The sequence below is a fragment of the Mixophyes fleayi genome, chromosome 6 (genome assembly GCF_038048845.1).
Source record: "Mixophyes fleayi isolate aMixFle1 chromosome 6, aMixFle1.hap1, whole genome shotgun sequence".
In the NCBI taxonomy this organism is placed as follows: domain Eukaryota; kingdom Metazoa; phylum Chordata; class Amphibia; order Anura; family Limnodynastidae; genus Mixophyes; species Mixophyes fleayi.
The window spans coordinates 985,151-996,061 of record NC_134407.1 but is presented as its reverse complement, the minus strand read 5'-3'; the positions used below and the strand labels follow the sequence as shown (position 1 = coordinate 996,061).

General features: G+C 46.0%; 1 long non-coding RNA gene across 2 annotated transcripts in view; it reads right to left on the bottom strand.

Annotated features, from left to right (window-relative positions):
* Positions 1-36: 36 nt before the first annotated feature.
* LOC142160142 (uncharacterized) overlaps positions 37-10,911 on the bottom strand; it is a 35,462-nt gene continuing 24,587 nt past the window's right edge. For both annotated transcript variants that reach the window (XR_012693066.1, XR_012693065.1), the window contains exons 2-6: positions 1,482-1,542; positions 854-891; positions 679-728; positions 481-522; positions 37-420 (exon numbers count right to left, since the gene is read on the bottom strand). This is a non-coding gene — a long non-coding RNA (uncharacterized LOC142160142). The remainder of the gene's footprint in view (positions 421-480; positions 523-678; positions 729-853; positions 892-1,481; positions 1,543-10,911) is intronic.

Here is a 10,911-nt window from a genome sequence, read left to right as displayed (position 1 = left end):
TTCTCTGTCCGGTAAAGTCTTCTTTCTTCTGTCCGTTCTGATCCTGAGGCTGGAAAGTCGCTTACCGTCCTCTTCGCGATGACCGGCTGCAGAAGGAACGCCAGATGCAGAAAGCGTTCACGCACCACATCCGGTCATCGCGAAGAGGACGGTAAGCGACTTTCCAGCATCAGGATCAGAACGGACAGAAGAAAGAAGACTTTACCGGACAGAGGAATCATCTGACAGGGTAAGCGCTACTACCCCTGTATAAGACGCACCCAGTTGTTATACCCAAAATTGTGGGGAAAAGGTGCGTCTTATACATGGGGAAATATGGTACTCCCTCCGCAGCAACAAAACCCCATGGCACTCCCCCAGGATGGAAGCCCTGATATCAGAGGCAGGGGCTCTGTTACTTGATGTTATTTTTATTTATTTCTTTTGTGGAGAAGTTTTTTTTTGGTGGGGGGTTGTTTGTTTTTTTGGTTTTTTTTTTACATGTTACAGCAGCAGCAGTTGTTTTTGCGCTTGGACTTCTCCCTGTAAAATGAAGAGAAACCTGGTAAATGACAAAGGTCTAGGGAGCCATGTGCACATTACAGACATTTTAGCAGAGCATACATATATATACTGTGAGGGGAAGACACTGGGAAAGGGGTTGGAAGTGTGTATATATGTACTAGATTTTTAACTTACCCTGGATCGACATCCTCTTTGAGTCTAACATATGGGATTTCTTTGTACTCCTATGGAACAGGGAAGATAATAAAAATCTATTTAATAGGAGAAAACAATCTAACCAACAATATAAACTCTTTATTGGACATTATAGGTTTATGACATTTAATTCAGAAGATAAAATATGACGCACCTTGTTCTTAAAATGTACTTTCCAGAAGCTAGGTCTTTCTGTAGATAAAATGCAAAATAAGAGTCATACTGGTGTGTTGAGTTCTCCTATTGCCTGTTTATGTGCATATTATTAATTATCTTACAGGGGCCAAATTATTTTATGTATAAATTAATGGACCAAATTTCATTAATTTTATTTTATTAAATTATAGTGGCATACTATTTCATTACCAGTGGGGCAATAACTATTTTTTTCTGATGTGGCAACATTTAATATTTTCAGATGGAATACACCATTTAAAGTACATACTTGTGGGACTACAAGTGGCAGCATGCACATGGGCACAGCTTGATACATTTACCTCCTGGGGTCCAAAACACTTGACTGATCTTCCAATATAAACATCCTCCCACAACTAGCCTAATATATAGGAATATGTCTATCTGGGGGCTACAGTAGAAGTGAGCCCCCCAGGGCTGTGGCTGCTTCCTAGGTAGGAAGATTTAACAAATTCCTTTTCTGAATGTTTTTATTTTATTATTTTTCCCACTCAAGTGTGTCCATGTTCATTTATATAGTTTTTAAATGCCAAAGGGGAAGAATTCAGAGGTTAGTATAATTATAGAACTTTAACTACTATACTTACTAGGCTTCTGACTCCCCCAGTCAAACTCGTCAAAGCAGATGACGTCTAGGTCATCAAAGTCCTAAAAAAGGTAAAATTATACAGATGAATACATCTTGGCATTGCAATGTGTGAATAGTATGTAATATGTAAAGGAATATATATGTATGTAATATGTAATCAGCATGCATATCACTGGAATACATTTATCCCTGGCAGTAATAACATTTATAATTAAGGACCCCCCCCCCCCCCCCCCGACAACTTCTATCTCTTTACATTACAGTACCAACAGCAACATTCTACTTATCAAGCAGTACATTAATCATACACTGTGATAGATGTCGGCTTCAATCCTACATACAGTACCAACAGCAAAAAAGTTCTAATAGTGGTTGTACGAGGTTTTCTTGTGAATGCCCATGGTTCCTTATGTATGGGTTTTTTTTTTTAATTGACGTATAAACCAAACCTCCCAACTATTGAGGGACACTTAAGATTTCATTTTTTCAAATGTTCTTTGTGTTAATGAATCAGAGAATACCCATGCCTCTCTACATACATTTGGTTACACGTTCAATAAAATACAGCTAACAACACTCAAAAGCATTAACAATCATCCTAATATAAAGGATGTAAGCTGTAATAAACTATAAAATGACCGGTGAATTGGGGGTCCAAAAGAAAGATACTTGTGAGATATGTATAAACATGTATTTATATTAAAATAAAAAGAATTGATGTTTCTCGAATAGGAAAGTTGTGCTGAGAGGATGCAGATTAGGGAATACATATCAAATAAACTGTAAATGAAGGCTTATCTGATACATACTTGACTAAAAATAATTCCAGTGAGATTGTGCAAGTAGCACCTAGACGCAGCGCACTGTTAAAGGGGGCGTGTCCTGCTCTGTCCAAAGGGCGTGTCTAGCTCTAGCTGTGGGCATATCTACTACATAGTAGCGCCCAGCAGAGTGTCCTGCACCACCAGTTGGAACCTATAGCTTTGTGTGTAGTTTATGTATAGGTGGCACGCCACCAGAATCTGTATGTGTAATAGGGTTGTAAAAAAGATTATTTTTATTTTACTGTAAACGTTACGGCAAAACGCCAGTGATAACCAAACAGCGCAGCACTGAAATTACTGTGACAAACACACACACACACACACACACAGACACACACACACACACACACACAGGCACAGACACACACACACACAAACAGACACAGAGACTCATGCAGATACACATACAGAGACACACAGATAGACAGGCACAGAGACTCAAACACACACACACACACACACACTCACACCTATATTCTGTGCGCAGGACAATCTCATTGGCCAATTATCCTATGTAATGATTGCATCGGGGTACTGGAGACCAATTTCTTTTAGTACAGATCTATTCCAGAAATACATTACCTAATCTCATTGCCCCCGTTTATGAAGGGCAGTGACAGGGGACGGCTGGCAGATTTCAGCCCGGGGGGCAAGCACACAGCAGCGGCCCAACCTTAAAGGGTGGTTTTTGGTGCAATATATATTTATCTATATAAAAAGAGGCTATTGTAGTGTTGCTTAATATATATATATATTTTATGCCCAGGTCCAGAGCTGGATTAAGGCTCTGGGCCTGGGTAACTCCCCTAAGACTACAGACAACGATGCGGCTGAATCGTTCCTGTCAGGTATCACTAACCCTATTGATCCTACAGGTAGAGCAGCCATGGACACCCCCCTCACGTTGGGGGAACTGAAATCTGCCGCTAAATCCTTTAGGCCGGGTAGGACCCCGGGCTGTGAGGGTCTCCCAGGGGAGCTCTATGTAGCACTGTGGGATCTCATTGGCACGGACCTGCTAGAGCTGTACGAGGAGATGGTGGTGGAAGGCAGAATGCCTCCGACTCTGAGAGAGGGATTGATCACGATTTTGTATAAGCGCAAGGGAGAGAAGTGCGACCTCTAAAATTGGAGGCCCATCTCCCTCCTGAACGTGGACTACAAGATCCTGGCAAAGGTACTAGCCAACAGGCTAAAGGTTATCATTGGGCAAATTGTTCATCCTGACCAGACTTGTGGCATTCCTAGTTGCAGGATTGCAGACAGCCTTGCGCTGCTGAGGGGCACGGTCCACTACATCAAAGACCGCCATGCACACGTGGCCCTGGTCAGTCTTGATCAGGAGAAGGCCTTTGATCGTGTTTCTCATGATTTTATGCGCGTAAGGTTTTGTAAAGGTTTGGATTGGGTGATATATTTTGTTCTTATGTTAACCTGATGTATCTTGATATTTACAGCTCAGTGTTGGTGAACGGCTGGAAGACTGACCCCTTTACTGTCATGTCTGGGGTCAGACAAGGCTGCCCTCTTTCACCTCTTCTTTTTGTTTGTTGTATAGAGCTCTTCGCGATGTGCATCAGGCGGAATCCAGAGATAAGAGGCATCACCGTACCGGGTCCAGACCGTCTATAGGCCAGGGGGTAAATGTATCAAGGTCCGATTTTAACAGCATGTTAAAATCGCGGCAAATCGCGGGTGAGAACCCGCGATTTTAGTACAAAAACTGAAATGTATCAAGCTGCGATTTTGACCCTTTGACAAGCAGCAGCATGGCCACACTATTTTGGGCAACTTGGCTGGCTGGGATTTGTAGTTCCACAAAACAAAATGGCGTTGATTTATTTTCTTCACTATTTATCGCCGGTATTACCCTACTACCCACAGCCCAGGGGTAGTAGGAAGAGCACTAGTGCTATCAGCACTGGGCTGGGGGTCTATAGGGGGGGGCTCGCTCGTTTTTTTTGGCGGACCCCACTTCCTAGGGAATCCAGGCCAGCGTTTGAACAGCCTGGAGTTGGTTAGTCATTATGGCAGAGGGACCCCTGCCGCGTGTCCCAATGCCATAGTGCCGCCAACCCCGGCTGGTTTGCCTAGTGCTGGTTAAGTGAAAATCGGGGGGACCCCACGCAAAATTTTTCCCCGATTTTCACGGAACCAGCAGTAGTCAGGCAGCACTAGGGTTAAGCAGGAATAGAGGGGGGACCGCACGTTTTTTTTCTTTTGTTTTTTTTTAACTTGAATCTATTCTATATCATCATCATCACCATTTATTTATATAGCGCCACTGATTCTGCAGCGCTGTACAGAGAACTCACTCACATCAGTCCCTGCCCCATTGGAGCTTACAGTTTAAATTCCCTAACACACACACAGAGAGAGAGAGAGACTAGGGTAAATTTTTGATAGCAGCCAATTAACCTACCATCATGTTTTTGGAGTGTGGGAGGAAACCGGAGCACCCGGAGGAAACCCACGCAAACACAGGGAGAATATACAAACTCCTCGCAGATAAGGCCATGGTTGAGAATTGAACTCATGACCCCAGCGCTGTGAGGCAGAAGTGCTAACCACTTAGCAACCGTGCTGACCTATTCTTTATAAACTATATATACCATATGTCTTTAACCATGGACTTAAACCATCGACAACAATCAACTTAATACTTTAATCAGAAATAATCACACGACAACTTTGTAAGTGGGAAAAATAAAATTATTTATTTATTTTTATTTTCATTTTAATCCTGACCTAACGGCGACGAGAGCATAGCAGTCAGCAGGCAAAACGCAAAGCAAAACAATGGAAGGTCTTACCCTTGCCCACTGGTCCCAGGAGTAAACTCCTTTACGATTGACTTGGAGTTAAATTTGGGCTAATGAGGAGCTTGCGGCGCCCCTCCTAGACTCGACAATGGCGCCAGCTCAAAGCCTTCTAAGGGGTTCTTCAATCAGGAGGACCATGAGTCATTTTTGGGAGGGGGCAATGACCCCAGCCATACTAGTAACACCATCTGCTCATTTACGGCTGACTGCCTGCTCTCCTACCACCGCTGTGACTTCAAGAGTCACGGCCCGCCAACTAACGACCTCCTTACCTGCTCTAATTGCGTGAAAATCTGCCTGATAAAGATTACTATTCCTTCATTACTTAAATGGACTCCATCCTGCCGATATAAGTGACCTTGCTCAACTCTTATTGCAGGGTGAGTGATAGACGTCCCCCCTAGAGTTTTTATGACTATGCCTATGGACCTATTCAATTTCCTCATGATGATACCCATCTTTTTGTTTGGGACCGGAGATCTCCATATTATGCGGGGAATAATATTTGACCAGAGTAGGGTTATTGATGGCCACCTGGTCCGGATGACCCTAAGATCCTCGCAAATAGCGATCAGTAAACCTAGCGATTTACCCTTATCGAGATCGTTCCCACCCAAATGTATGACTAATATATCTGGTAGCCTATTCTCAACTTCTTCCTTAATCAAAGGTATAAGATCTTTCCATTTTAAACCTCTCTTTCCTACCCACCTGATGTCAACTGACGAGGGGAAGGAACTCCAATCTTTAGCTAATTGGTGTCTGGCTGCCCAGTACACAAACGAGTGGCCCATAATACAAACCTTGGTCTTCACAGGAGAGACACCTAGGCAAATTATATGAAAAACTTTATAATATGACCAATGCAATAAAGAATTACTTAAACGGGCAAGAGGCTTAAACTGACAAATAAGGCAGGGGGGGGGGGGGTAGTTTTAGAGGAAGAAGCATGTTGACCCAGACGAAGGTAAAAACCCAAAGAAAACCTTGGGGGCACACCACTAATCAAACTCTCTAAAGCGCCGCCAGTTGAAACGTGACAGGGCACTTCCAAGGATCATTGGGATAAAATCCCTTCGTGCCTCCGCTAAAAGCGACGAGTGGAGTAGCCCTGGGTTAACAGCTTGATGACCGGGCTTCACTTTTGGGGTCTAACGTATCTCCTGTAAGCTTCAGACTTCCACCGCCCTAGCTTTTTATAGTCTCAGGAGGAGCTTCCATCTCAGCCGCAGCAGTAGCTGCACCAATTCTAAATGAGTGAGTACCGTATAATTTGGGATTAAACCCAGACGAGTCAGGGATAACTTCAGAATTGCGCCAAATTGAAACTTTGTCAGGGGCGTGAACCATGAGCATGTACCAACCATAAATCTGCCCCATGGGGGCGCACCTTGGACCATCTTGTACACAGGGCAACAGGACATATGCTCTGATCACTACGGGCCGACAAAAACACCCACTGACCTTTACCTGTTTGGTCCGTCTTGGACTTCACCACTTTACAATGCACGTGAATCAGTCATAACCATGTTCCTGACTAGCAAAGCTGTGCCAAGGCTAAATCTGGACTGAGCCACTAGCTCGCAAACTCGAAAAGCCCCATGAAAAGCGAGGGAGAAAGCCATGCTAAAAAGTACTGTCTCAAATAAATCAATTGTTATATTTGGCAATATGTCTATCAATTTCTTAAGCATACCACTATCAATGGGTCTTTTATTGTTGGGAACTACGGGACGTAACTTCGCCCACCCTTTAATGGCTTTGAATATGATGAATGACTTAGTGGGATCAAAACTACCATATAGATGTGACATAAACGAAATTCTCGCTAGTACCGTGGACATGGAGGTTTTTGAAGCGCCATTATTAAACTTAGACCACATGAAATTACAAATTTCGTCTTGCTGCTGTTGCGGAGAACCCCCCCTATCACCTAACCAATTCACCCACTCGCTCCATGCTGCTCGATATGCCTTCTTTGTTGTGTTGGCCAGGGACGCCTCCGCCAGACTCCTTATGCCGGCTCGACCATCTGCAAAACATAAGAGGGGCAAGGGGTACCAGTTAGTTTTGCGTGAGGGACTAACTCTCTAAAGCGCCGCCAGTTGAAACGTGACAGGGCATCCGCAATATTATTTTCTACACCGGGGACATGACGCGCACAAAATGTGATATACTGAGTAAGGCATCCTAATATTAATTTGCGCAGCAAGTTAATCGCTGGAAGGGAGGTAGCAGTTTGGCTATTGATCGCTTGCACGACCCCGAGGTTGTCACACCAGAAATCTACGTTTCTGCCCCGGAACCTATCCGACCACAACTCCATTGAGACCACTATGGGAAATAGTTCTAGCACTAACAAGTTCTTCATGAGTTCCTTATCTACCCAAGATGCCGGCCAATGGGCGGCGCACCATTCCCCTTGAAAAAAGGCTCCGAATCCGATGGCACCGGACGCATCCATGTGCAAATCAAACGATGGGCTAGCGATAATTGGGGTTGGCCATATTCTGGTTCCATTAAAATTCTGCAAAAATTCCAACCAAATTCGCATATCCTGTTTCAAATCTTTTGCGAGGCGAACCCTCGCATGTGGTTTCGACAGGCCGGCCGTGGCCAGTTGGAGTTTCCGACAGAATATTCTACCCAAAGGTATAATGCGACAGCCAAAATTAAAGGATCCTAAAAGGGACTGAATGTAACGGAGTGGTTTCGTAGGGGCTGAAATTAGTTCCACTATTAGATCCGAAAGTTTTTTAACCTTATCCATAGGTAACCTACAGCACCCGGCTACTGTATCAATTTCTATGCCTAAATAGGGCAAACAGGTTGTAGGCCCCTCCGTCTTATCATGGGCGATTGGAACCCCCATCTCGTAAAACAGTGCTTTTGCTGATGCTAATGTGTCCACACAAACCGTGGATAAAGCGGGGCCTATGAGCAAGAAGTCGTCTAGGTAGTGTGCTATCCCGTGGTGCCCCGTCCCAGCCTGGATACACCGGTGCAGGAAGGAGCTGAACATCTCAAAAAATGCGCATGAGATTGAGCATTCCATGGGAAGGCACCTATCTATGTAGAAACCGTCGGGTAGCTTAAACCCCATCAAATGGAAAGACTCTGGATGGAGGGGAAGTAGGCAGAAGGCGGATTCAATATCCAGCTTCGCCAATTGTGTTCCTTTCCCAAACTTTTATACTAATGACAGGGCCTCGTCAAACGATTGATAAACAACCGAGCTATTGCAGACCTTGATGGCGTCATTAACTGATCGCCCTTATGGGTGGGAAAGATGCTGAATCAATCGAAATTTGCCCGCAACCTTTTTAGGGACTATCCCGACGGGTGAAATCACTAATTTGTCTAACGGGGGCGATATAAAAGGACCAACCATGCATCCTAAACTCACTTCTTTACGGACTTTTTCGAATAATATCTCTGGCAACTCGTAAGCCGACTTAAGGTTTCTAGATGCTACAGCTTCCACCTCCCTGCAAATTGGGATTCGAAAGCCCTCGTGAAAGCCTTATTTCAGGAATTGGGATTGGGAAGTGTCTGGAAAAAGTCTGAGCCATTTGTTCAAAACCGTTAAATTAATGGGTGACTGGGCCTTGCCCAGAGGGTCCGGGATGGCCACGACCCCTGCCCGTATTGGCGGGTCCTCTGGGGCAATCCCTTGCTGAGTGATTCCCCCGGCAGTTCGAGCATGCATGTTGATACTTGCATGTATCCCCTCTAGAACATGTGGAGGAGTTTAACGCAAAACAACGGTTCCTGGAGCTCCGGGAGGAACACACCTCCCCGCCGACTGAAACCTGGTGTCTGTTGTTGTCTGACTTTCAGTAACACTTGGGCGCATCAGCGCCATCCATGTCTCGACATATTTAAAAGCGAAAGATATCATCCTCTGGCCCGAAACCTTCCCTCTAAAACTCTCATCGTAGCGCCGCCAGATTATAGTCCCGTCGCGAATTGACATCTCAGTAATCGGGTGCAAATATCTCCAAACATCCACATTAGCCTGAGGTCTATAGCAGCCCGCGAACATACAAAATCCTATTAGCCAATTGGGGAGATTGGGGGTTGAAGGAGATGGACATGTGGTGAGGGCGATGGGAAGATGCCAGTCAGGGACCGCTAAGAATGTTCCTGCAGAGGTATGGGCTGGGGGGAAGGGGGTTGTGCGCCTTGCAGTTTATACCGGAAGGCTCCTAGTGTCCTGGGTGGCGTGGCCGGGTAAAAACCTAGACTAGCTGCGGTAAGGGGGGTGACGGAAATATGCGGCAGGAGGGGGAGGGGTGCCTGGCATCGGAACCTGCTGACTCTCCTGGTTAACACCTGTACCTACAGTTTCAGGCGCGCTACCAGGACCCAGCACGGGAGAAGGGGGAGGGAGAACCTCCCTGGCTGTCATGGGTGGAGACGCTGCAGCCGCTTGTACGAGGCGTCGAGCCCTGGTAATGGGCCTCGGGTTAACCCGAGCAGTGCCTGCCGACGGGGCCTGGAGAGGGGGAGGGGCCGGGGAACTGGAGGTTCCGGGAATGGAATGGCAGCGAGGGGGAGCGAGGGACCCCTCGCGGAAGCGGGTAGGGGGCTGCGCTGATCTCCTGGGTCTGGGCATGTTAAAACCGGGGGGGGCTTTGGGAGTGGTGATTTGGCCGGGGAAGAGAGGGCAAACGGGAGAATAAGGAGTTATATGGAGGATTGAGGAGGGAGGGGGGTAGGCGGTCTGCAATGGGTGGCGGAGAGAGAGCGCGGGTCTAGGACATGGGGCTGGGAAATAACAGGCAGAGGGACAGCGGACAGAGAATAGAAAGAAAATAGCTGAAATTAAACAATATAGTATAAATCTAAGGGATACTGCGCCTGAGACTTCTGTGTTCTCCAAACGATGCAGGAACAAGAGATCGGGCCGCCCACAGGAAGAGGCTATAACTACAATCTCTGCTCCTCCGGGTCCTCATTGGCCATACCTGCATCATCATTGTTAACCCCTTTTCTCCATGTTTAACTCCCTGTCAGCCCATGTAATTAGTTTAGGCTCGTTCAGCCTATTACCTCAATCCTCACAGTTTTTACACTGACAGGCAGTGTAACAGTGATGTGTTTATACAATACGCTGCTATCAAGCAGCGTGTTGTATCTGGCGTGTTAGAAAGTAAACTCTCCTGAGTTTGCTAACTCACAGCTTCATACATTTGAGAGCTGTATAGCTGGAGTGGCAAACAGTCGGGAGTTTGATCTCTGGCGATTTTGCAAATAGCGATTTTGACAGAAGCAGAACTCTGGCGATTTTGCATGAAATCTCAGCTTCATACATCTGCAAGTTTCAACTCTCCCGAGAAAATCGCTGATTTTGCAAAATCGCACCTTGATACATTTACCCCCAAGTGTTCGCTCTACATGGACGACGTCACTGTGGCAGCACTCGTCCAGACCTGCGAGAACTTCAGCCGAGCTTCAGGGACAAAGGTCAACTGCGGGTAGTCAGAGGCGATGCTGTTCGGTCAGTGGCACCTGTCATCCCCCACTGCATTCCCCTTCACAATCAAGCCGGACTTCATCAAAATCCTTGAAGTTTGGTTTGGTGGAGAGGATGTGGCCCTGAAGTGTTGGGAAGAGAGACTGGCGACAGTCAGACAGAAAATTGGACTGTGGTGCCTCAGAGACCTTACCATCGTAGGGAAAGCACTGGTGCTACGCAATGAGATTCTTCCCGTTCTGCAGTACACGGCCCAAGCTTGGCCACCTCTTGCTGCCGTCTGTAAGACCATCACAAGGACAG